At 35.3% G+C, this 25,519-nt stretch overlaps 1 protein-coding gene across 1 annotated transcript in view; it reads left to right on the top strand.

Moving 5' to 3' along the window:
- The first annotated feature begins 1,242 nt into the window (after window positions 1-1,242).
- The window catches only part of DopEcR (G-protein coupled receptor DopEcR), a 136,655-nt gene continuing 112,378 nt past the window's right edge, over window positions 1,243-25,519 (top strand). Inside the window, exon 1 of the mRNA XM_073985718.1 lies at window positions 1,243-1,659. The gene's annotated coding sequence lies outside the window, so the exon portion shown is untranslated. The remainder of the gene's footprint in view (window positions 1,660-25,519) is intronic.

Raw genomic sequence — 25,519 nt, 5'->3', positions numbered from 1 at the left:
ATATACCCTCGTTAGCACAAATGCTGAGGGTATAAAAATGGATTAAAATGGATTGAAGCCAACCTGTATTTTTTTCTCGATTTGTGAGTAAACCACACTTTCCACGAGTTTCCTGTCAAAGTATAAGTAGAAGCAAACTAAATATGGATCATCTCACTAATGTATTACCTTTCAAAATTTTGTCTGCTTCTGCCATTAAATGATGCAGACGTTTTTAAGCCAGATTTACAGTGTTTTTTGACATATTCTTGTAGTTCTGTTCCGCAAACAGGTTTTACATAAATTCACTTATAGGATTGTAGTACTTGCGATGCTGAATTATTTGATACGTATATCGTAAATCTAGTCTGCACAGCTTCTAAGGAATTTGCATCCAAATGAGGAAATTTTGGGTATATATCGACACCTCCAAATAATAGTATGCTAAGTCTAAAAAGTGAGTTTTGCAGGAGAAGCTCTCAAGCTAAGTCAATATTGGTTTATAACTTCTGTTCGGATTGACCGATCATTACCAAAATTAGACAGAATTTAAGTTAAAGGACGTTCAACACCTCCAAATAATAGTTTGCTAATTCTGAAAAGCGAGTTTTGCAGGACAAGCTCTAAAAGTTTGGAAATTTCTTTGACCTTCAGTACTATGCTAAGTAAATATTTGTTTATAATTTCTGTTCGGATTGTCCGATCATTACCAAAATTTGACAGAATTTAAGTTAAAGGACGTTAAATATAAAAAAGGTAAAGAACTTGAAAACATGCTAAGTCGACTTAGCATACTATTGTTTGGAGGCGTCGATATACCCTCGTTAGCATAAATGCTGAGGGTATAAAAATGGCAATTATCGAATCAATTTCCGAAAATAAGGAATTTAGCGTTGTTCAGAATTTTCTTTTGAAACGGTGTATAAGCATATACATATATACAAGCAACAACAACAATATAACCAAATAACAATGCAACTATGTAACTCCGAATATGATTGTTGCATGTGAAATATTACAATATGTAAATCTCCAAGTCAAACCAAACGCATGCGTTTATATTTTTAGCTATGTCCTGATGGCAATAGTAACACATTTTCCAGAAGAGAGCAAATTCTCTTTTCATGAAAAACAACAACCTGTGAAATTGTGTCAACATTAACATTGAGAGACGAAGACGACGACAAATCACATTGTTGGGCACAAGCAGAGAGAAATAGAAAAGCTTTTTTCATGCCTTTCAGCCAGGGCAAACAAAATTTTATTCCGAATGTCACCGTCGTCTCATCAATGGACTGCTGGAGAATCAGAGGCAAGTTTGCAGGCAGGCCAAACATTTTGTTAGTTGCTGTTAAGATTTTATGCGGTAAAGTTGGTCAAAAGTGCCTAACGAGTGCGTGCGGTTATCATCAACCATTCCTAAGTGGTGATGTTTGAGAGTGTGTTTGGAAAATAAATAAAAAATGGATTGGGAATAAGCACAGAAATAACCCTGCAAAGAAAACGGAAAGCCAAGAAATTTTAAAAAATATATACACATATAAAATATATATATTTCAATTTAAAATTAAATAAACCAAGTGAAAGTGAAAATTCACGAAGCGAAAGAAAAGTGTGCAAAAAATTAATAACCAATTAGAAATATATTGCCAAGGAAAGAATTTGTGAAAACGAAACAAGGTGCCTATTATTTTAAGTTAAGCGTTGCAAAAAAAAAAAACATATTTATTTATCTTATTATATAGTGTTGTTTTTATATTTATTTTCATACTACTAAACGCACAAACAAATACAAACAAAAAATTTTTAAATAATTAAAAAACCAAATTTATAACCATAAACCACAACAATGCGACATGAGAAGTGCTGAAAAAAACATAAGCAGAAAAAAAAACAAATAGCAAAGCCAAGGCGGACGCCAACACCCACCCAGGCAGACGCCACTAAATTGACAAAAAAAAACACAAAACAAGAAAAACAAAAAAGAAAAGCACACACAAAGAAAGCCCCAAAAGTCCTCAACAAAAGAAAATTGAAACAACAATGTAAAGCTAAGCGTAAAACATCAACTGGAAGACTAAATGAAAATGTAACAACAACAAGAACAAGAACTACTCTTGGCAGACAAAAGCGTTACAATAACATAAAACCCAAGAGATATACCATAGCTGCATACATCTATTCATATACATATGTATATATGTATGGTGTTCTGCTTCTTCTTCGTTTTGTCTCTTGTCGAATATAACAAAACAAAAAATAATAACAATAATAGTCAACAATAAATAGATTTTGTAATATTTGTTGTCTATTATTCATGGCTAGGGTTTTGTTTTGTTAATTTTGTTGCAAAGGAAATTTTGTGGTAGAACGTGCGCATGTGGGTGTTGGCGCCCCCCATCGGTTTGTTTTACGATGAGCTGTTAGCACGTGAAACCACCCCTTAACTAATAAATCCAACTACAAATAACTCTCTGGACGGTAAATGAAAAATTCAACTCCCAACCGAAAGCTACCTAGTTTATTTATGACAACTGTGACTTTTCTTCTTCAAATGGATTTTACTTCGAAATAGTTATTACTGACTGTTTTAGCAGAAAATTATTCAAAGGGGATAAATTATATTATGAGACAGACAACATAATTTTTTTATAACAACAAATAAGAAAAGACTGTAGTCGGACTGGGTCGACCATGTAATACCCTACACAATTTTACTGTATCAGAAGACGTGAAAGTACGTTGGAAAACATTTTAGTTCATCAAAAACGTTATAACATTAGCCACCCTGCAAGCAAAAACTATCGCCTAGATAGAAACAGTAGCGGATGATAGTCGCGAAATTCACCCGTTAGTGACCTCGTTCATTGAAGAAAGGCCCCAAGTATGTTTGGACTAAATCTGTTTCAGATAATTTGAAGTCGATTTAGTAATGTATGTCCATCTGTCAGACAAAACTTGGTTTTCGTAATATTTTGTCCAAATTTAGTTCAAGTTCGAAGATGGGCATATCGGTCCATACCATCGGGTACCTCCCTCACAAAAGTTTAATTTTTTGGCTATAAGGGGGCGATCTGATAACTTTAAAACACAAAATTATGAATGAAAAGTTTGCAACACTGTTGCTATCGGTAGAACTTTACGACTACTTTTTATTGGTCGCTAACTTACCTAATATTATCGTTAACTACCGAAATTATAAGCATTTTAATTTTACCGATTTTTGTCGGAAACTCAAAAAATTATAACTCTCAGCCCATTCAGTCTAAAAGTAGTCCTTCCTCATGTTTTGTTCAAACTTAATTCAAGTTCGAAGATAGGCCATATCGGTCCACACCCTCGGGTGTTGAAAAAAGTTCGCTGGAATGGTGGGAATGATAACAAACGAAGGCAGTTATTGATTTGGTCTATAATTTGCACAACGTAATATTTCTGCGAGACATTGATCAGGTTCGTATATGCACTTTATCGGTCGGTCCACTCCTTCGGGTACCTCCCACCCTAAAGTTCAACATTTAGGATCTGCGTCAATATCCTTTGGAAATGTATACCGATGCTACTCTTTGTGATCATGTTTACAGCGTTATTATGTTTTTCGTGGGCAAGTCCATATAGAGGTCCAAAAGCTTTATGTTATACGGTGACCAACGCGACTTCATAAATAAGATCAACTTCCAAAACACTTTTGAGCTTTAATCCAAATATATATTTCTATACCCTCAGTCTTTAGACTAACGACGATATATACACTTTCATACGAGCAAAATGTGTCTCATCGAAATAATGGTTTTAGACTGCATGTATATTTGGACGACATCTGTTTCAGACAATTTGGAGTGAAATTAGCAATGTCCGTCCGCCTGGCTGGCTCGAACGGATCTACCGATTTAGTCCAAAATTTGGCCTTCACAATATTTTGTCCAAACTTAGTTTAAGTTCGAAGATGGATCATATCGGTCCACTCCTTCCGGTACCTCTCCCACAAAAGTTCAAAAATTTTCGTAAAAATGGTATCAGGTTGCAATATGGACTATAGCGGTCCTGTCCTTCGGGTACCTCCCACACAACATTTGGGAAAAGTGCAATTTAACTGCTCATCTCGGATCATTTTGACATTTTTTTCAACGGCGCATATTTTCGGTGGAAAGTCCATACTACCTGGGTTAATGACCCAAAATCTCAAAAAGTCTTCCAGTACCAACTAAAATGGCTAGTACGTAAGATAACACCTGAAGGGAGAAACCGATTTGTTGCAAATATTGTACATCGTATAATTTGTACAGCCTCAAATTATGTCCGAATATCGTCTACATCGGACCACTCTTTCGGGTAACCCCTCACACAAAGTTTGGAAAGAGCGGAGTTTAATGTTATTTTAAAAATGTTGCCAATATGTTATGTATGCGGCATTTTTACGAGGACAAGTCCATACTTAATGCGAAATTGGCCCAAAAACTCAAATAACTCCTATAGACGTCAGAAGTATTGTGTTTGCTGCTTTGTTTTAGGTCCAAGACTGAGGGTATATCTCTATCGGCCCTGCTGACCAATGCTTTCTTATTTATTTTTTATAAACATCGTACTATTGGTAACAATTTGCCTCTGAAGTCACAGTTTTCGTATAAGACAGACCTTAGGCCAGAAATTGAGAGTTTAATTTGTAAACGGAACGAATATCGACTACCCAAACGAAATCCATGTTACACAACATGTGGCTTTAACGTAGCAAAGCCCCGGACTTACCTCTTTCATCTCAAGTGGACACTAACCCAACCCTGGTGTCACCTAGGGAACTTCCTTTAATACCTGTTAAAGGTAGTGAGAGAAAATGTGCCGTACGTTCACCCATAAGAACGGTAAAACGTGGGTTATATAAAAAGCAATCTACTAAGAAATAAAAAACAAGTAAACAAGCTAAACAAGATACCCTATACCACAACCTGTAGGAATTAGCTATGTTCAACCGCCTTACACGCTGAATATCCGGGTTCGATTCCCATCAATTGTCAACGGTGGCAAAATACCCTTTAGTAATGTTGGTGATATCTCCTGAGTATTTCAGCCATGAAAAACGTCTCTACAAGTGGCAACTTAGGACACGCCGTTCGCACTAGGCGATAAAAACTACTAGGTCACATATCAATAACTTAATATGAACCCATTGATATAAGAGAACCATCCCTTGCCTTTACTGGAATGTTTGTGGAATTGGAAAATGCACATTGATTGCTACATCTTCAAATTGTCTTTGAATGTCAGGTTCCTTTTTGGAATGCACCTAAAATATATATACCATGCAATTTGGTATATTTGATAACTGGGAAAATTGCGAGTTTATTGAAGATCTATGACACAAAAATTGTGCACTTGTACCTCACATATGCTTCGAAAATAGTTCATTGTAGGCATATATTGTGATATCAAAAATATATTTTATACCGGTAGAAATAACTAACAATGAATAGAAATTCAAAAATTTTTCATGCAAACAAGTTTATAAATTCCAAAATTATTCATATTCAATTACACACCAAAGAAGATAGTATAAGTCAGCTACGCTAACGGTGATATACCCTCAGCCTCTGCTGAATAAAAATATATTTATTTTGTAACACGAGTTTGCTTCAAAATACGTGGAATCTGTAGGTATCGTAATATAGGGCTATACCAAATCAAATTCAGTAAGCTAACTTCTGAGTTTTGGAAAAGTTTGAGAATTATTTTCAGATTCGTAATTTTAGTTAGAGCCGGCAGGGGGTTTGGAACTTCTGGACTATTATCTCAGGAAGTATGACTTACCCCGGAAAAGGGACCCGAATAGGGACCGTGAAAAGAACCTTCTTCAAACAAAAAAAATAATAATCAAATAGATCCGTAACGGGTCTTCAAACTGCAATTTCCCAAATTTTGTGTGGGAGGTACTCGAAGGACGGACCGATAGAGTCCATATTCCAACCTGATACATGACTGGATGAAATAATACGATGTGTAAAGTTTCGACCTATCAGAAAATACTCTTGAGAGTTATCCAAAAAAATCCAAAACGACTCGAGAGGACTCTTAAATTTCTCTTTTCCGAATTTTGTGTGGGAGGTACCCTAAGGTGTGGACCGATATAGTCTTATCCGACCTAAATCTGGAAGGAATAATAATATATGGAAAGTTTAGAGAAAATCGATTGCTCACTTCGCCAGTTATCGTTCATACAATTTTTCGAAAACAGTTTTGAAGCATTGTATGGTGTGGACCGACATGGCCTACATTCGAACTTAAACAAAGTTTGGGCAAAATATTACGAAGTATAAAATTTGGTTCTAATCGGTAGATCCGTTCGAGAGTTATCGTGCGCACCAGCCAGCTAGACATTAAGAGAGACAGATGAACGAACAGGGCTAAATAGACTCCAAATTGTCTGAAACGAATTTCGTCCAAACATACCCCAATATCCCCTATACCCTAAATCCTAAGGCATAAAATAGGTGGCGAGGCGACCCCATGCTGCAATATTTGTATAAAAAATCCAATTTGTCACCTGAACTGAAAATTTCTCTGTCATGATAGAGACAATTTCTAGCATGGGAGGAAATTGTGGTTCTCTACACAAAACCCATTATATATTAGGCAGTAGCCCCGTTATCTAGCAGACACATTATTGCAATTTGAATCAGGGGAAAGGTCAGTAGTTATTACTCCATATGTAGTCTACTTTGCCGGTATATGCCCTCCAGGAATTAAAATATGGACCAAAAATAAAATTTGTATATTTTTCATACAAAAGTAATGGTCCATGTCACCCGCTAAATAATATCAGATCGTCATGCAAAATTATAGGCATTTTCTTCTACCTAAACTCTTACCCCGTGCAAAATTTCGTGACTATTGAGCTATAATTGCAACCTCTAGAGTGTTAATTAATACACTACGAACAAAAAACTGGATATATTAGGCTGTAGCTCTGTTATCTGATCACGTACGTCAACGTAATCGACATCAGTGCAAAGGTCAAGAGATCGTCTTCCAAATATAACTCACGAGGGAAGAATGTGTCTTTCAGGAACAAAGATATAAGCTGTATATTAAAAATTTTTACAATTTTCACACAAAAGTTCTGGTCCATTTAACCCTCTAAATATTATCTGATCGGCATCTCAAATTGCAAGCTTCTTCTTTGTCATATACTCTTATCATATTTAAAATTTCGCGTTGATCGGACTATTATTGCGACCTACAGAGCCGCTACACAATTGGATAAAAATTATGTTTTTGGTCCATTTTACCCGCTAAATATTTCACGATCATCTCCAACAAAAATAGGGACTATTCTGGTCTGAACCCGACCTCCATGCAAAATTTCGTGACGATCGGTCCATAATTGCGGCCTGGAGTTTGATTACAATTTATAATGGACAGACGGACGGACGGACACACATCTCAAAATCGCTTTATCTCATCGAGATATGAAGATTGGTATACCACATTGGGGTTCTCCGACGAATATTTCGGGGTGTTACATGAATAGTGGTGTAGGGTATAATAATTAAAACAAGTAAAACGCCGTTAAGTTCTAAAAATTTAAAAAATATGTTCAGCCAGCAGAAAGGTACCACCTTGGGACCTATTCAAAAGTGTGGACCTATCTTTACAATTTTTAGTGGAAATGTTTTATAACTGCTGGGAACCTCAAAAGTCAAATTCCCGTAATTTTATTCCGTCAAAAATGTACATCAAAATAGAGAGGTACCGTTATATGGGAGCTGTACCAACAAAACATGACGATTTTTAGTAAAGAATTTTCGTGACCACTGAGAACTTCAAATGTCAAATTACACCCACTTCGTTTAAAAATTGTAGCTAAAATCCTCAAAATACCGAAAATCGGGAGGAACCGTTATATGAGGGCTATATCAAACCATGGACCTATATTGACGATTTTTGGTGGAGAAGTTTCGGTTCGGCTAGTTCGGTTGAAATTTGTACATAAAATCCTCAAAATAACGAAAATCGAGAGGTACCGTTATATGGGGGCTGTACCAAAACATGGACCTATGTACTAAAACATGGACCTATAATTTTTGGAATATAATATAACCACTACATAGCTGATCACTAGAACCCTAAATGTCAAATTATAGCTAATTCGGTTTGAAAATGTGACTAAAAACTTCAAAATACCTGAAATCGGGGGTACCGTTATATAGGGGCTATACCAAAACTTGGACCTATGAGCACAATTTTTGGTGGGGAAGTTTCTGTACCATTGGGAACTCCAAATGCCAAATTAAAGCCAATTCGGCCTAAGAATGAAGACAAAATCCTCAAAATAACTGAAATCGAGTGGTACCGTTATATGGGAGCTCAGGTAGTATCGACTTACGCAAGATAAAATTCATGAAAAGCAGATCGACACATACCAACTGTTTTTCGCCTTTAAAGCAGCCTTAGACAACTCAATAAGGTTAAAGTGTGCCAATTCATGTCTGACATTGGAATTCTGGCAAAATAATAATTATATAGAATAAAATTAACTGACACAATATCAGTAGTTAAGCTAGAAAACTACATCTCCGAAACGAGATTTCAGACAAGGTGACAGGTTACCGTTTACACGATATTTAACATCTTGCTGGAGCAAATGTATCTACAAAAAAATAATAAAAATTGCACTATATACAATGAAGAAATATGTTACTGCGGTAGGCAGATGACATCGACACTTTTGGAAAAATTTAAAATGTCGTCCTGGCTGTAAAGAGCGATGCGCATGAGTTAATGTCATCGTATAAAACCGAATGAGCTTTGCGGGAATAGCAATTTCAGACATCGCTTGGAACACTTTTAAACGTATAGTTCGGTCGATGGCTGCTTTATTATTATCGTCGAAAATATAGTAAGTGCCAGTCTGCATCTCTTGGGTATTTACCGCAAAATAAATATCTGGTCAATGATGGATTTGCCAGGTCTAAAATGGCACAATTATTTCATTTGTCATATATCTTACTAGTTCCCACAATATTCTCAACCCTACCTTATATGGAAGCATCGGGTACGCGGTCTGCTCTGCTGCTAACTACCTGATGCATACACCTCTCAAGCTGGTCGCCTTGAACAGCTCAGCTGGTAAACCATCGGCTCTTATTGTCTTATTATTCTACAGGCTATTTTTTGATGTCTTTACTTTATCCTGGACGGGCGGTATGCACTCAATACCATCCTCTGGTATTATATCTGTGGTAACTTTATCGTCTTTGTTAGCATGGGACACAAGAACTTAAGCACGCTATCCGCATCTGTTTTCAGGAGAATTTTGCTGTTCAAATCTTTGGTAGAATTTTTGTACTTCATTCTGGATCCTGTATATCTCGATATTTTCACACACCCTCGTTTCCAATTCTCTAAGGCTTTTGCCAAAGAATCCATGGTATGACCAGGGGTGTCGTGCTGCTACAAAAAAAAAAGAATGCGGTATATAGGGCTACTCTGCAATGACTAGGAACGGATAGCAGACGAGAGAGTTATCAGGAGAAAAGAAGAGAGGAGAAACGTCTTCGATCCTGCGGAAAACTCTCTCGTCTGCTATCCGTTCTTACTTATTGCAGAGTAGTCTATTACCGCATTCTTTTTTTTTTTTTTTTTTTTTTTGTAGCAGCACGACACTCCTGGTCATACCATGGATTTTTTGGCAAAAGCCTCTGGTACCCAAGTATGGATTTTGATCCTTTATACAGAGGGGAATATTTTGCCACTGGGCAAATTCCGTGTTGTGTTTGTTCGTTTTTTTTTTGTTGTTTTCGGATCTGTTGAAAACCACGTGCCTTTATGAATGTCGGGATGTTTAAATCCAATGCAGCTAATTAGCACTCTTTTTGCAGCTTCGAACATACATACATACTTCCTCAGATAATGCCACTACATCATATGTTGTACTTTTTATACCCTCAGCATTTATGCTAACGAAGGTATATACACTTTCATACGGACAAAATGTTCCTCATCGAAATAATGGTTTTAGACCCCAAGTATGTTTGGACGAAATGTGTTTCAGACAATTTGGAGTTGATTTAGCCATGTCCGTCGTCTGTCTGTCTGTCCGTCTGTCTGGCTGGCTGGTGCGCACGATAACTCTCGAACGGGGCAACCGATTCGGTTCAAAATTTGGCTTTCGTAATATTTTGCCCAAACTTAGTTTAAGTTCGAAGATGGGTTATATCGGTCCACTCCTTTTGGTACCTCCCCCACAAAAGTTCGAAAATGTTTGGAAAATTTGTGCGCACGATAACTCTTGAAGGGAGTAACCGATTTGGCCCACACTTTGTACATCGTGAAAGTTCTACCAGACTTAGACGAAGTTTAAATATGGACTCAATCGGTCCACTCCTTCGGGTACCTCCCACACAAAATTTCGGGAAAGTTCAGTTTATGACCTGCTCTCGAATCGCTTTGATTTTTGTTGTAACAACTTGCATTCTCTGTCCCCCATACGACGGTACAAGTTTCATAACGGACAAGTCCATACTTCCTGAGAAAATAGCCTGAAAGATGAAAAAACCCCTATGACACCGTGTGTAGTGGTTGGAGCGCAAGATATATCTCGAACGGATCTGCCAATTCGGTCCAAAATTTGGCCTTCGTAATATTTTGTCCAAACATAGTTTAAGTTCGAGGATAATCCATGTCGGTCCACTCCTTCAGGTACCTCCCCTACAAATTTTCAAAAATGTTCGGAAAATTGTTCGTACGGTACCTTTTGAAGGGAGTGGCCGAATTGGTCCATACTTTACCCATCCTAATATATCTACCAGAAATAGATCAGGTTCAAATATGGACTATAGTTGTCCACTTCATCCAGTACCTCCCAAACAAAATTCCGGATAAGTTCACTTTAAGACCTGCTATCGAATCACTTTGATTTTTGTTGAAGCAACTTGCATTCGCTGCCTCAATTACGAAGGTAAAAGTTTTTTCAGAGGCAAATCCACACTTGGCTGGAGATCTCCTTCCATAATGGTCAATGTCGATCCGTTCCTTTAAGTATTTCCTGCGCAAAACTTTTGCTCTTTAATCCTAATCAACATTTTTGTCGTTTCATATGCCCAAAATTTTTAAAAAAAAATTTTTCAATATACACAGGCTGAGGGTAAGGCCAAGCCGACTGGTACTTTTTTACTTGTTTTCTTAAACTTATGTCAAATTAGAGGATGGACTCCATTGTGGATACTTTGGCGATGGTCTTTGAGTCCCTGGCATAATTTTACGTCGGTTTGTACGGAGCGTATGATTTTTGACATTGCTCATTCGTACCCAGCAAAATTTGAAGGAAGGGGTTCCATGTAGAGTTGGGTAATCTAGTTCCTTGTACTAGAGTTGGGTAATCTGGTTTCTAGTTCTTTGTACTAGTTCCAAAACGTATGAGTAACATCATAAAATATAACTTGTGATGTTAAGTATACGCAGCTTGTTCATAGAAAAAATGTGGACCATTGGAATTGCGAAGTGAACTAGATAGTTCCATATAGTTCTTTTGGTACAACTCTACCATGTACTAGTTACAAAACGTATGAGTAACATAATGAAATGTAACGTGTGATATTAAGTATACGCAGTTTGTTAAAAAAGTGGGTCATTGGAACTACGAAGTGAACCAGATAGTTCCATATGGTTCCTTTGGCACAACTCTAGTTCCATGCGATTACGTGATTTCATGGCATCTTTTGCATTGGTTCAAACAAAGTAGTGAACCATTGCAAAGGAAGTCGTGAAAGATCCGATCGTTTCATCAGTATTTGAACCCATGCAAAGGAAGACGTGAAAGATCCGATCTTTTCATCAGAATTTGAACCCATTCCATCGATCAAATAGAGATGATGTTTTTATTCATACACATTTTTCTAAATATATAAGATTAATTATTTACAATAGACTTGATGTTGTCGGAGACTCGAAATCACAAACAACGTTGTTAAAACTCTCGTCGTAATGATAATGCCATTGCAAAGGGTTGGTGAAAATGACATACCAACATATTGGTGGAAATGACATGCCAAAGCATTGGTGAAAATGACATGTCAAAACATTGGTGTAAATGACATGCTTTGGATCCAAAAATGAATATCATCTTTGGGGTCCACGTTCATATAAAATTTATCGATGAAGACGCTAAAAAGATGACATGCCAAATCACTTGCACCCACGGTTGAATGGCATCTTTGGCATCGAACATTTTGCTGGGGCACGATTGGGAAAAAGTAGCTCAGCGATATAGTATAGTATTGTTTTCACTTTCCATGCTATTTTTGAAAGCACTTTTTTCGTGTATTTCTTGGTTCCCGCTAATTAATGTATCAGAGCCAATAAATTATTAAACATTGACAGAATGAATGTAACTAATTTGATTGCAGATTTATTTATTTTTATTTTTCATTGTAACTGATGTTGTAAAATGAAAACTTCAAGATACCTGTATGGTTGTTATTTACATCAGTTTAGGTCGACAGTTTCTATTGCAGTTCAATAACCTCTAATTTTTGTAATGAAAGCACTTTAAATTCGATGAAAATTGTTTACTTAGCCACCACTTATGATAGAATATTCAAATCTGAAAAGGTTAAAAAAGTCTCATGAATAAATCAATTTTTCAATTTCAAAACGAATGTCATGTCTATGAAGAGGAGCGTTTGTTATTGATTGAATGGCTGAAATATTAAAAAGGAATAGAATAACAAAACAATAGTGTTCATATCGATTACATTGTAAACTGTTTTAGTACATTTTGTATTTTGTATCATCTTCATCATCATTACAATTGTTCTAGTCATTATCATCATCTTTATTTGACTGTCAACAAATAACCATTTTCAATAACAATCGTTATGACGGTTATCATTCACTTTACCATGATGGCCTGATGTCAAATGGTCAGGTGTATTTAGTCACATGTAAATACGTGGATATGTACTTATAATAAAACACATGGAATTTGTAGTATTTTGTATTCAATTTGACAAAGCAATTAAATTTATAGAAACACTAATTTACGAATTGTGGGAATCTAATAAGGGGAACATAAACAAAGTGAGAAGGTGTAATGATCAAACATTCTTTTGGAAAAAATTATGGGGAGTGGTTGAAAAGCCATTTAAAATATACTAGGTTATTATAAAAATAATAATAAAAAAGGAAATAGCATGTATAAAAGTATCAGTCAGTTTTGGCGACAGAAAAAAGTCCAAGTACCAAGAAAAAAAAACATCAACAACAGGAGCGATGAATTTAAAGAGAAGGCTATAGTCGACATGGCTATAGGCCGACCATGTATACCCTACACCACTTTCTCTGGTCGTTATTTTTTCATGAAATTTATTTTATGTGATTGCAACACGTTATGTGTTATTTTCTTTATTTTATAATGGACAAAAAATTCAAAAGAATTAAAATTGTATTACGAAAATATAAAATTACCAAAGGCATTAAAAGTTATAAAATTGCCAGAGGGCTTTTTACTAAATCGCGGTCAAAGTTCAATTTTAAAGGTTTTTTAAGGTTTTCACGATTTTGCTTGGAAATCACAAATCCTATGGAAATGGAAATGTTGTTGCAGTGAAAATTCAGTGTCATGCACGGAGAGCCTTAACTAACTTTAAATGCAAACCGCTTACTTTTTTAAGTCTATGCTATATGAAGGTTTTTGCGGATTCTGAAACAGTAATGTTCACAAAATCAAGAAAAAATCGCTAGAAGAATTTTAAAGTAAATCACGGTCAAATTTACATTTTTAGGTTTTCAAGATTTTGCTTGACATACATACGAAGAAATTGCATTCAAATCTTTGAAATGCTAAAAATTAATGGCATTTGTAATAATTTGGGGATTTTCACTTTAAAAAAGAATTTTTTTTCGGGAAACCCTAATGTTAGACTTCTCCGAAATGTTCGTCTATATTGAACAATTTAAGGAGTGATTTCCTACACTGAGAACCAGAATACATTATTACAGACAATTCTCCTGAAAATCTTGGTTAAATCCTATAAAGTGCTGAAAGTAGATGGTAACCCTATATAGGGCTGTGGCCAAAAAGTGGACCACTGTCACATTTATTTATAAAATCCTGTTCTAAACTCTGAGTTCACTTTAAAGCCTAATCCGTTTAGAATTTGTTAAAAATCTGTAAAATACATTAAAATCGAGATAGAATCATATATGGGGGTATATCAAATCATGGACCAATATTGACAGTTTTCTCGTGGGGAGGTTTACTATGCAATAACAACAGCAACAACAACAAGATTACAGCGAATTCGGTTAAACAATATGTTGGCAAAAGTAAAATACTTCAATTCAGAATGATTCGTTACATGAGAACCACGTGAAATTTTAGAACTAGGACTCCAATATTTTTGTTAGAGTGTTTTTAGCCCCCGAGGACCAATTGATAAAAATTTCAGTTCAATATATCATCTAGAAGTATTTTTGTCACACCTTCCCATGTAAGTGCCACCACTGTGCAGTTCTGGCTCTAGATGAAATGACTGATGAACACCTACCTCTTTCACAAAAGTTCCGAACTTTCGCTTAAATATATGTAGTTTAAGGACTGTTCGGGGATTGATTTGAAATTTACATCGAATGTAGTCCGTGATTCTAATTACAACGATGATGACGAAAAAATTGCAGTTTGGCACGATAACTATCGAAAGGAATGACTCCCAAAATTAAATCCATTTCCAAGATGGGCTATGGCGTGTTAAAATTTTAATAACGTGTAGTTATTGTACTCGTAATCATAACTATAACATTATAATTTTAATTTTGTTTGCTACGGGAAGCCAATACTTCCTTAGATATGGATCCCGAAACGACCCAATATTTATGGGATATACCCTCAGCCTATGTATATTGAAACAATTTTTTTCCCAAAAACGTATGTATTTAGGGTGTTTTAAAAATATTGGTGTATGAACCGACAAAAATGTTGATTACACTGTGGGACACGAAAAAAAATAACCACATTCTGACACCGCAGCGTGATAGAAGACGAAAAATATGAAGACACGTGTCTCGACGTTTTTCCCTGTTACATCGAATTTCGCGGTTATGGGCCCCCAAAGACCTGAGGCCTTGATGTCAAAGAGGGACCATTTTGTCAGGATCGTATCTTCTAAACCGCTAAGAATTTTGGTTTACTCGTGGAGGCAAAGTTGTAGCTCTCATCTTAAAAAATAATAATTGTGAAGACAAAAAATCCATTCAACCTTATCTTCAAGGTCAGAATCGTTAACGTCAAGTTTCCCTTACATTTTTTTTCTCAGATTTTGACCTACAGATGTCAAACCGATCAAAATTGAATCAAACAACCAACTACAAAAATGTACCTTAGATCTCAATAAACAACTTTCTAGAACATACGAACCCTGTAGAAATGGTTCTTAAAGGTCAAAATAGCAAAACAAATGCAATTTTTATTTCCTTTTTTCGGTTCTGCTCCACAGAAATCAAACCATTCAAAATTCAAGAAAACATTCAACCACAATAATGTAGCGAATATATCAGTATACAACTTTGTGGAACATCAGAGCCCACTACGAACTGTTCTTAAAGGTCAAAATTGCAAAAACCTTTAGAAAATATTAGATTTTTATACTTTTTCCGATTATGGTCCATAGATACCGAACCGTTCAAAATTCAAGAATACAAGCAACTACAAAACTGTACCTAGATCTCAGTTAACAACTTTCTAGAGCATATGAACATTCTAGGAGCGGCACTTTAAGCTCAAAATTGCATTAGTTTTTACTCTTTCTTTACTGGTCAGGTCCGTAAATAACAAACCTTTCAAATTTTCTAGAGTTTTCAACAGTTTGTTATTTCCAGACCTGAGCATTAACCATAATATAATTGTTAATGAATTTTGAACATGAAGGACCGTTCCTAGAATGTTTATATGTTCTAGAAAGCTGTTAACTGAGATTTTAGGTACATTTTTGTAGTTGCTTGTATTCTTGAATTTTGAACGGTTCGGTATCTAAGGACCAGAATCGGAGAAAAAAGTATAAAAATCGAATATTTTCTAAAGTTTTTTGCAATTTTGACCTTTAAGAACAGTTCGTAGTGGGCTCTGATGTTCCACAAAGTTGTATACTGATATATTCGCTACATTATTGTGGTTGAATGTTTTCTTGAATTTTGAATGGTTTGATTTCTATGGAGCAGAAACCGAAAAAAGGAAATAAAAATTGCATTTGTTTTGCTATTTTGACCTTTAAGAACCATTTCTACAGGGTTCGTATGTTCTAGAAAGTTGTTTATTGAGATCTAAGGTACATTTTTGTAGTTGGTTGTTTGATTCAATTTTGATCGGTTTGATATCTGTAGGCCAAAATCTGAGAAAAAATTATAACGGAAACTTGACCTTAACGATTTTGACCTTGAAGATAAGGTTGAATGGATTTTATGTCTTCACAATTATTATTCTTTAAGATGAGAGCTACAACTTTGCCTCCACGAGTAAACCAAAATTATTAGAGGTTTAGAAGATATTCGCCTGACAAAATGGTTCTTTTTGACATCAAGGCCTCAGGTTTTTGGGGGCCCATAACCGCGAAATTCGAAGTAACAGGGAAAAACGCCGAGACACGTGTCTTCTTATTTTTCGTCTTCCATTACGCTGCGGTGTCAGAATATGGTTAATTTTCCATGACACAAAAAATTGCACACAGTGTTATGATTAAAGATCAAAAGTTTTGCGGAGGAGATACTTAAAGGAATGGATTCGACATTGTCCATTATGGAAGTGGATCTCCAGCCACTACATATGGTGCCATAGGGTTTTTTTACACCCTTAGGGCTGTTGGAATGGACTTGCCGCTGAAAAAAACGTTTACCATGGTAATTGAGGCAGCGAATGCAAGTTGCTTCAACAGAAATCAAAGTGATTCGATAGCAGGTCTTAAAATGAACCTATCCGAAATTTTCTGTGGGAGGTACCGGATGGAGTGGACAAACATAGTCCATATTTGATATATTAGGAAAGTATGGACCAATTCGGCCACTTCCTTCAAGAGTACGAACGAACAATATTTCCGAACATTTTTGAAATCTTGTGGGGCAGGTACCTCCTCGATATAGCTTATCTTCGAACTTAAACTATGTTTGCACAAAATATAGCTATGGCCAAATTTTGGACCATATCGACAGATCCGTTCGAGAGTTTGTCTTTCGCTCCAACCACCTCACATGGTCATAAGGTTTTTGCAACTTTCAGGCTATTTTCTCAGGAAGTGTACCTGATGAAACTGGTACCGTCGTATGGGGGGCAGTGAATAAAAGTTGCTAAAACAAAAATCAAAGTGATTGGAGAGCAGGTCCTAAACTGACCTTATCCGAAATTTTGTTTGGGAGGTACCGGAAGGGGTGAACCGATATAACCCATCTCCGAACTTAAACTAAGTTTGTACAAAATATTACGAAAGCCAAATTTTAGACCGAATCGGTTTATCCGTTCGAGAGTTATCGTGCGCTTCAGCCAGACAGACGGACGGACATTGCTCAATCGACTCCAAATTGTCTGAAACACATTTCGTCCAAACATACTTGGGGTCTAAAACCATTATTTCGATGAGGCACATTTTGCCCGTATGAAAGTGTATATACCCTCGTTAGCATAAATGCTGAGGGTATAAAAATAGGTCCACTGTTTATAATACCTACTCCACAAATGCCTACAAATTTACGCTGAAAACTTCCAAAATTGTTTATCACCTTCAATAATGCTACTTATTATACCCTAGACCACAATGTTGCAAGTCCTATCGAAAAGGAACTAAAGAAAATGTTGTAGCAGTGAAAATTCTCTGCCACATTTTCTTTAGTCCCATTTCGATAGGACTTGCCGCTTCCAAGCAAAAATGTGAACTTTTACCGCGATTTATTCTTATCAATTTTGTAATTATTTATTCTCATCTATGAACATTGTAGTTTCAGAATCCGCAAAAAAACTTCCTTTTTATTTAATGTTAGTTCAGGCGCACCGTGCCAATCGATCATTGCAAAAACAATATTTCGAGGTATTACATTACTTTTTATCAAAGGTATCACAAAAATTTAAAAACCTCGTACAGCATTGTAATTTGCACAATTTAAAAACAAATGGGAATTTCTCTATCATGATTGGACAACTTTTCTATCATGATTGCGACATTTTGTAGCATGGAAAGTAAATATAGTTCTTTACACACAAACCAAAACGATAAAGGAACCTACTTACGTATATGTTAGACAGTAATTCCGTTATCTAACCGTTTTACGTTCCTAATTTTTCGAAATATGCCCCACAGTATTTAAAATATGCACCAAAATTATATTTAGATATTTTTCCGCCAACAAAATATGGTCAATTTCACCCGCTAAATACTATCCGATCATTATTCAAATTTATTGGCATTTCCCTTGACCAAACATCTTATCTCGTGCAAAAAGTTGTCAGTATTGAACTATAACTGCGACATCTAGCTTGATTATGTTTACACTTCCCACAATTAAAGCTGTAGTATCTCTATATACATGTATTAAGCTGTAACTCTTTTATCTAACCATTTACATCAACATAATTGGCTTCAATGGAAAGGTCAAGAGTTCCTTTTCTGAATATAACTTACGCGCGTGGAACATATCTTCCAGGAGTAAAGTTATAGTCATTATTAGACATCGGATTTTTGCATGTTTTTTATTTCTCATCCGATTGGACTCAAATTTTGGATCTAGGCGTTTTAAGGGTCAATTTTTCGATATTTGGGGTCATATCAAAAACATGCAAAAAATATGCAAAAAATATGCAAAAAATATGCAAAAAATATGCAAAAAATATGCCAAAAAATATGCCAAAAAATATGCAAAAAATATGCAAAATATGCAAAAAATATGCAGCATATGCAAAAAATATGCAAAATATGCAAACAGTTTTTGGCCGAAAATCGTCATAAAGGTCGTAGAATTGTCAATTAATGTTAGAAAAATCGTCAAAAATCTTCAAAATGTTCTAAATTAAGATAGTTGGCCGTTTAACGCTGATTTTTTAGCAGATTATTGTGTTATCGAGACCTCTTAGGACAGTGTGGTGTTGGGTATAAAAGTATGGTATTGTAATACAATTTTTTTATTATTAAACTATGCAAAAATATAAAATTTGATAAAATATCAAACGTTCTATGTAAAATTTAATATTTTCTTTGTTATAATTTGTAGCGTTGGGCTGGTTATTGTTCAAAGGGAACAAATCGATGTCGGATTTTTTAAGGCGCCAACCGCATAAAGTTTTTAGTTTGGTCAGACTGTCAAAGTTTGAGCACAATTGGAATATGTTAACATGTGCCAATAGAGCCTCTACATTATGAAAATCTCGATTTTTGGCTATTTAGCGATTTCGGCGACCTATTTCTCTGGAATGATTGAAGCTTTTTGTCCATATTAAGCATTCAATTAAAGGCCATTCTGTTCTTAACATTTTTCGCTCATCAACAAAATATAAGTATATATAATAAATCAAATACTAAATAGGTATTACAGAATTCGAGATAATAAAGCCAATGTCCCGAAACACGTGACTAGGTACGCCTTTGTGCAAAAATGGAGACTATTAAAAAAACATTTTCTTCATTTTTATCAATTTTTGGAATGAAAACAAATGTCTTTTACATGTTGTTCTAAATTAAATTTATTCGAGAGTCAGACATCATGTGGTTTTGGAGATATCTGGGTACAGCTGACTACTTGAAGAACGCTCTGCTATGTAGTTCGCAACTTTCAAGTTGTTTACCATCATTTGCGCCTCCTGGAAATTCGGAGTTAATGTTTAATCTCTTGAACAACAAGAATTATGCCAAATCTTTTTCTAGGATTTTCTGCAGTTGCTCTTTTGGAAGTTTGGATCGAATATTTCTGAAGAAATTTTAATCTTTGCTTTGTTAAGATTTTTGTCGCCTTCTGGCTCTTTACGGCGTTTTGAACCTTTGGATCAAACAATGCCAGGTCAGCAAGTTCAGGACTAAGATACCACAGATTATTAATTTTGTTGTTATTTCCATTTTCTGAAATTTGTGTGTCAATGTTTTCATATTTCAATACATTTTCAATGAGGTCTAGGTCTTGTTTTGATGCTAAACGTATCGTAGAATCTGAAGAACCATCTGCCCCGAAAACAATCAAGCGTGACTTCAAGAAAATCGTAACTGTGCAATTGTCATTGGTGCTGGACCCCTGTAAGGTGAATAGGAACGTTACTAGTATCATTATGGCTAAAGTAGAAGCTATCGGAGAGGATCCCTACAAATATAAGATCTCTAGAAGCTTTATCCGTGGACAGCGGAGAATAAACCGTGAAAAATAAACGCAACAGCTTTAAGGAACGAGGCTATTTGTGCACTGGCATGGAAAACTATTACCAGATATTCTCAAAACAGGGAAGAAAAAACGGGTTGCTGTCCTGGTATCACATGGGGGTAAAGAACAACCCCTAGGTGTTCCTGAAACTGATAGTAGCTCATGGAAGAAACAAGAACTAGCAGTGTACAAATGCCTAGAAAAATGGGGTCTCACCAGCTCGAGCAGATTAGGTCGACAGCTTCTGTACCACAGTACAAACTTGTTAGAAAATTGTTGAGAGGGATTTTTGACTGCAAGTTTGGAAGCACATCCAACATATTCAAGCAATTTCTATAAGAATAGTCTGCGATTGACAAATCCAAGGTCGAAGTAGGCGAGAGTGTTTTAAAACTACTGCCCAGCCCACTTCCCAAGAACAAGAGGCCGTAGAAGCACCTTGCGTTTAAATCGTTCGAGAATGGACGCCCCCAGAATAATTTTTTCTATTTTATTTATTTATTTGGTATCCCACACGGCAACAACTGAGTGTTATAAGTGAGAGTTTGGGTTATTGATTTTACAAAAAGTATAATGAACAAGATAATGTTTATATAGATATAATATAGGATATATTGGGCAAACATTATCAATAGGTTAAAAAGAAATAAAGGCAATAGATTGAGTTTAATACAAAAAATAGTGAAAACCATATTCAGAAATATTTTTAGGTCCAAAACAAGACCTAAACCGCATTGAAGATTTACTTAATACGAAAGGCATTCACAAACCAATATCAGATAAAGGAAATAACAAAATGATAAATCATATGTGGTACCTTAGTCCTGAACTTATTGGTCTGGCATTGTTTGATCTGATAGTACAAAACACCGTAAAGATCCAAAAGACGACAAAAATCTTAACAAAACAAAGATAGAAATTTCTCTAGAAATAATCGATCCAAACTTACAAAAATCAACTGCCGAAATTCCTAGAAAAAGGTTTACCAGGCATAATTACAAGTGAAGCTTAATTGTCGTTCAAGAGATTAAACCCAATTTCTTGAAAAGAGAATGCAACTTGACCACAGAACATCAATTACCAGGAGGGGTAAAGGATGGTAAATAACTTGAATATTGTGAGCGACATAGCAAGGAGTCGAGTTCATCACCAAGTTGTCATCTGTATCCAGATGGCTCCAAATCCACATTATGTCAGTCCCTTATGTAAATTTAAATATGTATGAACAAAATGTAAGCGTTTGTCATTGAAGCCATACAATGAATGTACAAATGTCCATCTTTGTAAAAACGAATCTTCGGCTTTCCTTTTTCACTTGCAAACATCATCGGTCATTAAGCTCGACTCCAACGAGAAATGAATTAAAATTAATATTAAAATAGATCTTCGCCCTAATAGGCAACATTTTCAAATGAAGTAAAATATATTCGTTTTCATTCGCAAAAATTTGTTAATATAGGAAGAAAAAAGTTTTTTTTTTTTTTAAATAGACTCAACTTTTGCCCTAAGGCCTTTTTCGGGACATGGGGTTTATTATCTCGAATTCAGTAACACTTACATACGTACTTTGTTGTTCAGCAAGAAATGTTAAGAACGTAATAGCTTTTAATTAAATGCGTAATACGGGCAAGTAGCTTTAACCGTTCCACATATATGGACCGTCGAAGTCGCCAAATAGCAAAAAAAAATATAGATTTTCATAACTTATATAAATATAGATTTTCATAACCACGTTTTAACATATTCGAATTGTGCTCAAACTTTGGCAATCTTAAAATCTAACAATACTAAAAGGTTTAGGCAGCTCCCGGCTAAAAATCCGAGATCTATTTGGTCCTTTGAGTTAAAACCAAAAACGAAAATATTGAATTTTACATAAAACGTTTGACATTTTATCAAATTTTATATTTTTACATAGCTTAATAATAAAAAAATGGTATTACGATACCATATTTTTATACCCTACACCACACTGTCGTAAATGGTCTCCATAACATAATAATCTGCTGAAAAAATCGACTTTATACGGCCAACAGTCTTAGTTTAGAACACTGTTATGTATTTTTTGATGGTTTTTACAACTTTAAATGACAATTTTACGACTTTTATGACGATTTTCGGCCAAAATCTGTTTGCATATTTTGCATATTTTTTGCATATTTTGCATATTTTTTGCATATTTTGCATATTTTTTGCATATTTTGCATATTTTTTGCATATTTTGTGCATATGCAAAATATGCAAATATGCAAAATAAATACGAAATATGACCCTGCCAATGAATTTAGATTTCTTTGAAACGAATTTTGGTCCAAACAGAATCTTCGTATCTTTAATATTAAAAAATATGCAAATATGCAAAATCCGATGTCTAGTCATTATAATAAAAATGTTACCAATTTTCACACAATTCACAATTCACAATTTTCTGGCCCATTTAACCCGCTTATTATTATCTGATCATCACGTTAAATTGCAAGCTAATACTTCGTTGTAAACCCAATACAATTTCGCGCCGATCAGACTACCATTGTGACCTACAGAGCCTCTACAAAATTGGAAAATTTGTATCGTTATATGGAGTTTATGTTAATATGTGGAATTATGTTTACATTTATTTTTCTTTCATATTTAAACATGTGCATATAAAACGTGAAACTGTGTCAACGATTTCGGTACAAAAGTTTTTACTACGTTAAAATTATAAGTAATGCCGATATCGTCCAATAGTTTCAAACACATTTTCACTATTCAGAGATTTGAATGTGGTTAACTAAACGGTAGGCTTCTTTGTATCGTTCATATTTTTTTTGTCTGTTTTTTTTCCCTTTGTAATTCCTAGTGAGTACATATTTTATTAGTAGATAATTGTTTTATGTGTTCTTTTTCGGCTTAGAATTTATTTTTCTTTTATGTTTGTTCTCATGTCCCTCCTTGGTCTTTGTACAAATCGTTTTTACCTTGAACCAACTTTGTGGTATGGTTTTAAAGGGCTTAGTTCTTGTTTAAAACTTTTAATTACTTGAACATATGGTTTCTGTTCTCATCATTTTCTTTGAGAGAACAAAACCGAACGTTTGCAAGGGATATGAGGCGTATGAACATAACAAGTGGCCGGACGAAATTGAAATATATTTATTATACGCAATGTCGACCGTTTTTGTACTTTGCTGTCACAGCAAGCTTTGCATTCTGAATATGATACAAACCCCTTTTCAGCCAACCTTGTGTGTAAGTTAGGCTTCGAGAGTGGAGTAAAGATTGTCTTATTGACTTCTTGGTAACGCAACTTGAAAGTAGATTGCTATAAGTTTGGGTTAATCCACTGCGATCCCTGCATACAGTGAATTCTCAATGTTCCCAATGTTTGTTCATTTTTCCAGATGTTCTAAAGTCCTCCTATTTGGGAAGGAGTTATTTTGCCACAAAAACAAAAAAGAAAAAAAAAACAAGTAAGAACGGCGTTAAGTTCGGCCAGACCGAACTTGTTATATCCTCCACCACGAGCACGGTGCTCTTGAAGCAACTTTAAATGGACGGTGCTTACAAACTACAGTGTTCATAGATTAGAAAAATCAAAAAACAAAAAATAATCGCTGGAGCGTTTTTTAAATGAATCGCGATTCAAGTTAACATTTTTAGGGGTTGTTTAGGTTTTCAAGATTTTGCTTGGAAACCCTAAGTACTATCGAAATGTGACTAAGAAAAATTTTGTAGCTATAAAAATACTCTACATGATTGTCCTTTTTGTAATTTCGTAGCTTTTAACGTTATTGAGATATAGAAGTTCAAATTGGGACAATGCACTGACTGTATCGCCTCCTTATAAAACAAAAATGGTACAACCTAGGAAAAAGATACGAAAGGCAATCTTGTAGAGAATTTTCACAGCTACAAAACTCTGATAGGACTTGCGGTTTTCATTTTGTATAGAACTTTCGATTTCCAAGCAAAATCATGGAAACCTAAAAAAACTAAAAATGTGAACTATGACCGCGATTTGTTCAAAAATCCCTCCACGATTTTTTCTTGTTTTTCGATTTTTCTCACCTAAAATCAGCAAAAACTTCCCAGGTGCAAGCCGTTTTCACTTAAAGTTAGTTGACATGTATGTATGACAATGTTTTACAAGGTAGCAATACAGTCAATGCATTGTACCAATTTAAACTTCTATATCTCAATAAAATGTAAGAAATTATCATAAATATCAATCTTGTAGAGACTATTCACAGCTACAACATTTATATACCCTCAGCATTTATGCTAACGAGGCTATATACACTTTCATACGGGCAAAATGCGCCTCATCGAAAAAACGGTTTAAGACCCCAAGTATGTATGGACGAAATATGTTTCAGACAATTTGGAGTCGATTGAGCAATGTCCGTCCGTCTGTCTGGCTGGCTGGAGCGCACGATAACTCTCGAACGGATGAACCGATTTGGTTCCAATTATGCCTTTCGTAATATTTTGTCCAAACTTAGTTTAAGTTCGAAAATTTGTGCGCACGATAACTCTTGAAGGGAGTAACCGATTTGGTCCATACTTTGCACATCCTGAAATGTGTACCTGACTTAGATAAGGTTTCAATATGGACTCAATCGGTCCACTCCTTCGGGTACATCCCACACAAAATTTCGGAAAAGTTCAGTTGAGGGCCATCTCTCGAATCGCTTTGACTTTTGTTTTAGCAACTTGTCTTCACTGCCCTCAATACGACGGTACAAGTTTCATTAGGGGCAAGTCCATACTTCCTGAGAAAATAGCATGAAATTTGCAAAAAAAAACCCTATGAAACCGTGTGAGGTGGTTGGAGCGCATGATAAATCTAGAACGGATCTGCCGATTCGGTCCAACATTTAGCCTTAGTAATATTTTGTCCAAACATAGGAAGATAAGCCATATCGGTCCACTCCTTCAGATACCTCCCCCACAAAAGTTCAAAATTGTTCGTACGATAACTCTTGAAGGGAGTGAATTGGTCAATACTTTACACATCCTAATATATCTTCCTGATATAGATCAGGTTCAAATATGGACTATATTTGTCTACTCCATCCGGTACCTCCCACAAAAATTTCGAATAAGTTCACTTTAAGACCTGATATCGAATCACTTTGATTTTTATGAAGCAACTTGCATTCGCTGCCTCAATTACGATGGTAAAAGTTTT

Source organism: Musca autumnalis, unplaced genomic scaffold, assembly GCF_047663935.1.
Source record: "Musca autumnalis isolate F117 unplaced genomic scaffold, ASM4766393v1 scaffold_4, whole genome shotgun sequence".
In the NCBI taxonomy this organism is placed as follows: domain Eukaryota; kingdom Metazoa; phylum Arthropoda; class Insecta; order Diptera; family Muscidae; genus Musca; species Musca autumnalis.
The sequence above is the reverse complement of the archived record's forward strand: the minus strand, read 5'-3'. Positions and strand labels throughout refer to the sequence as shown.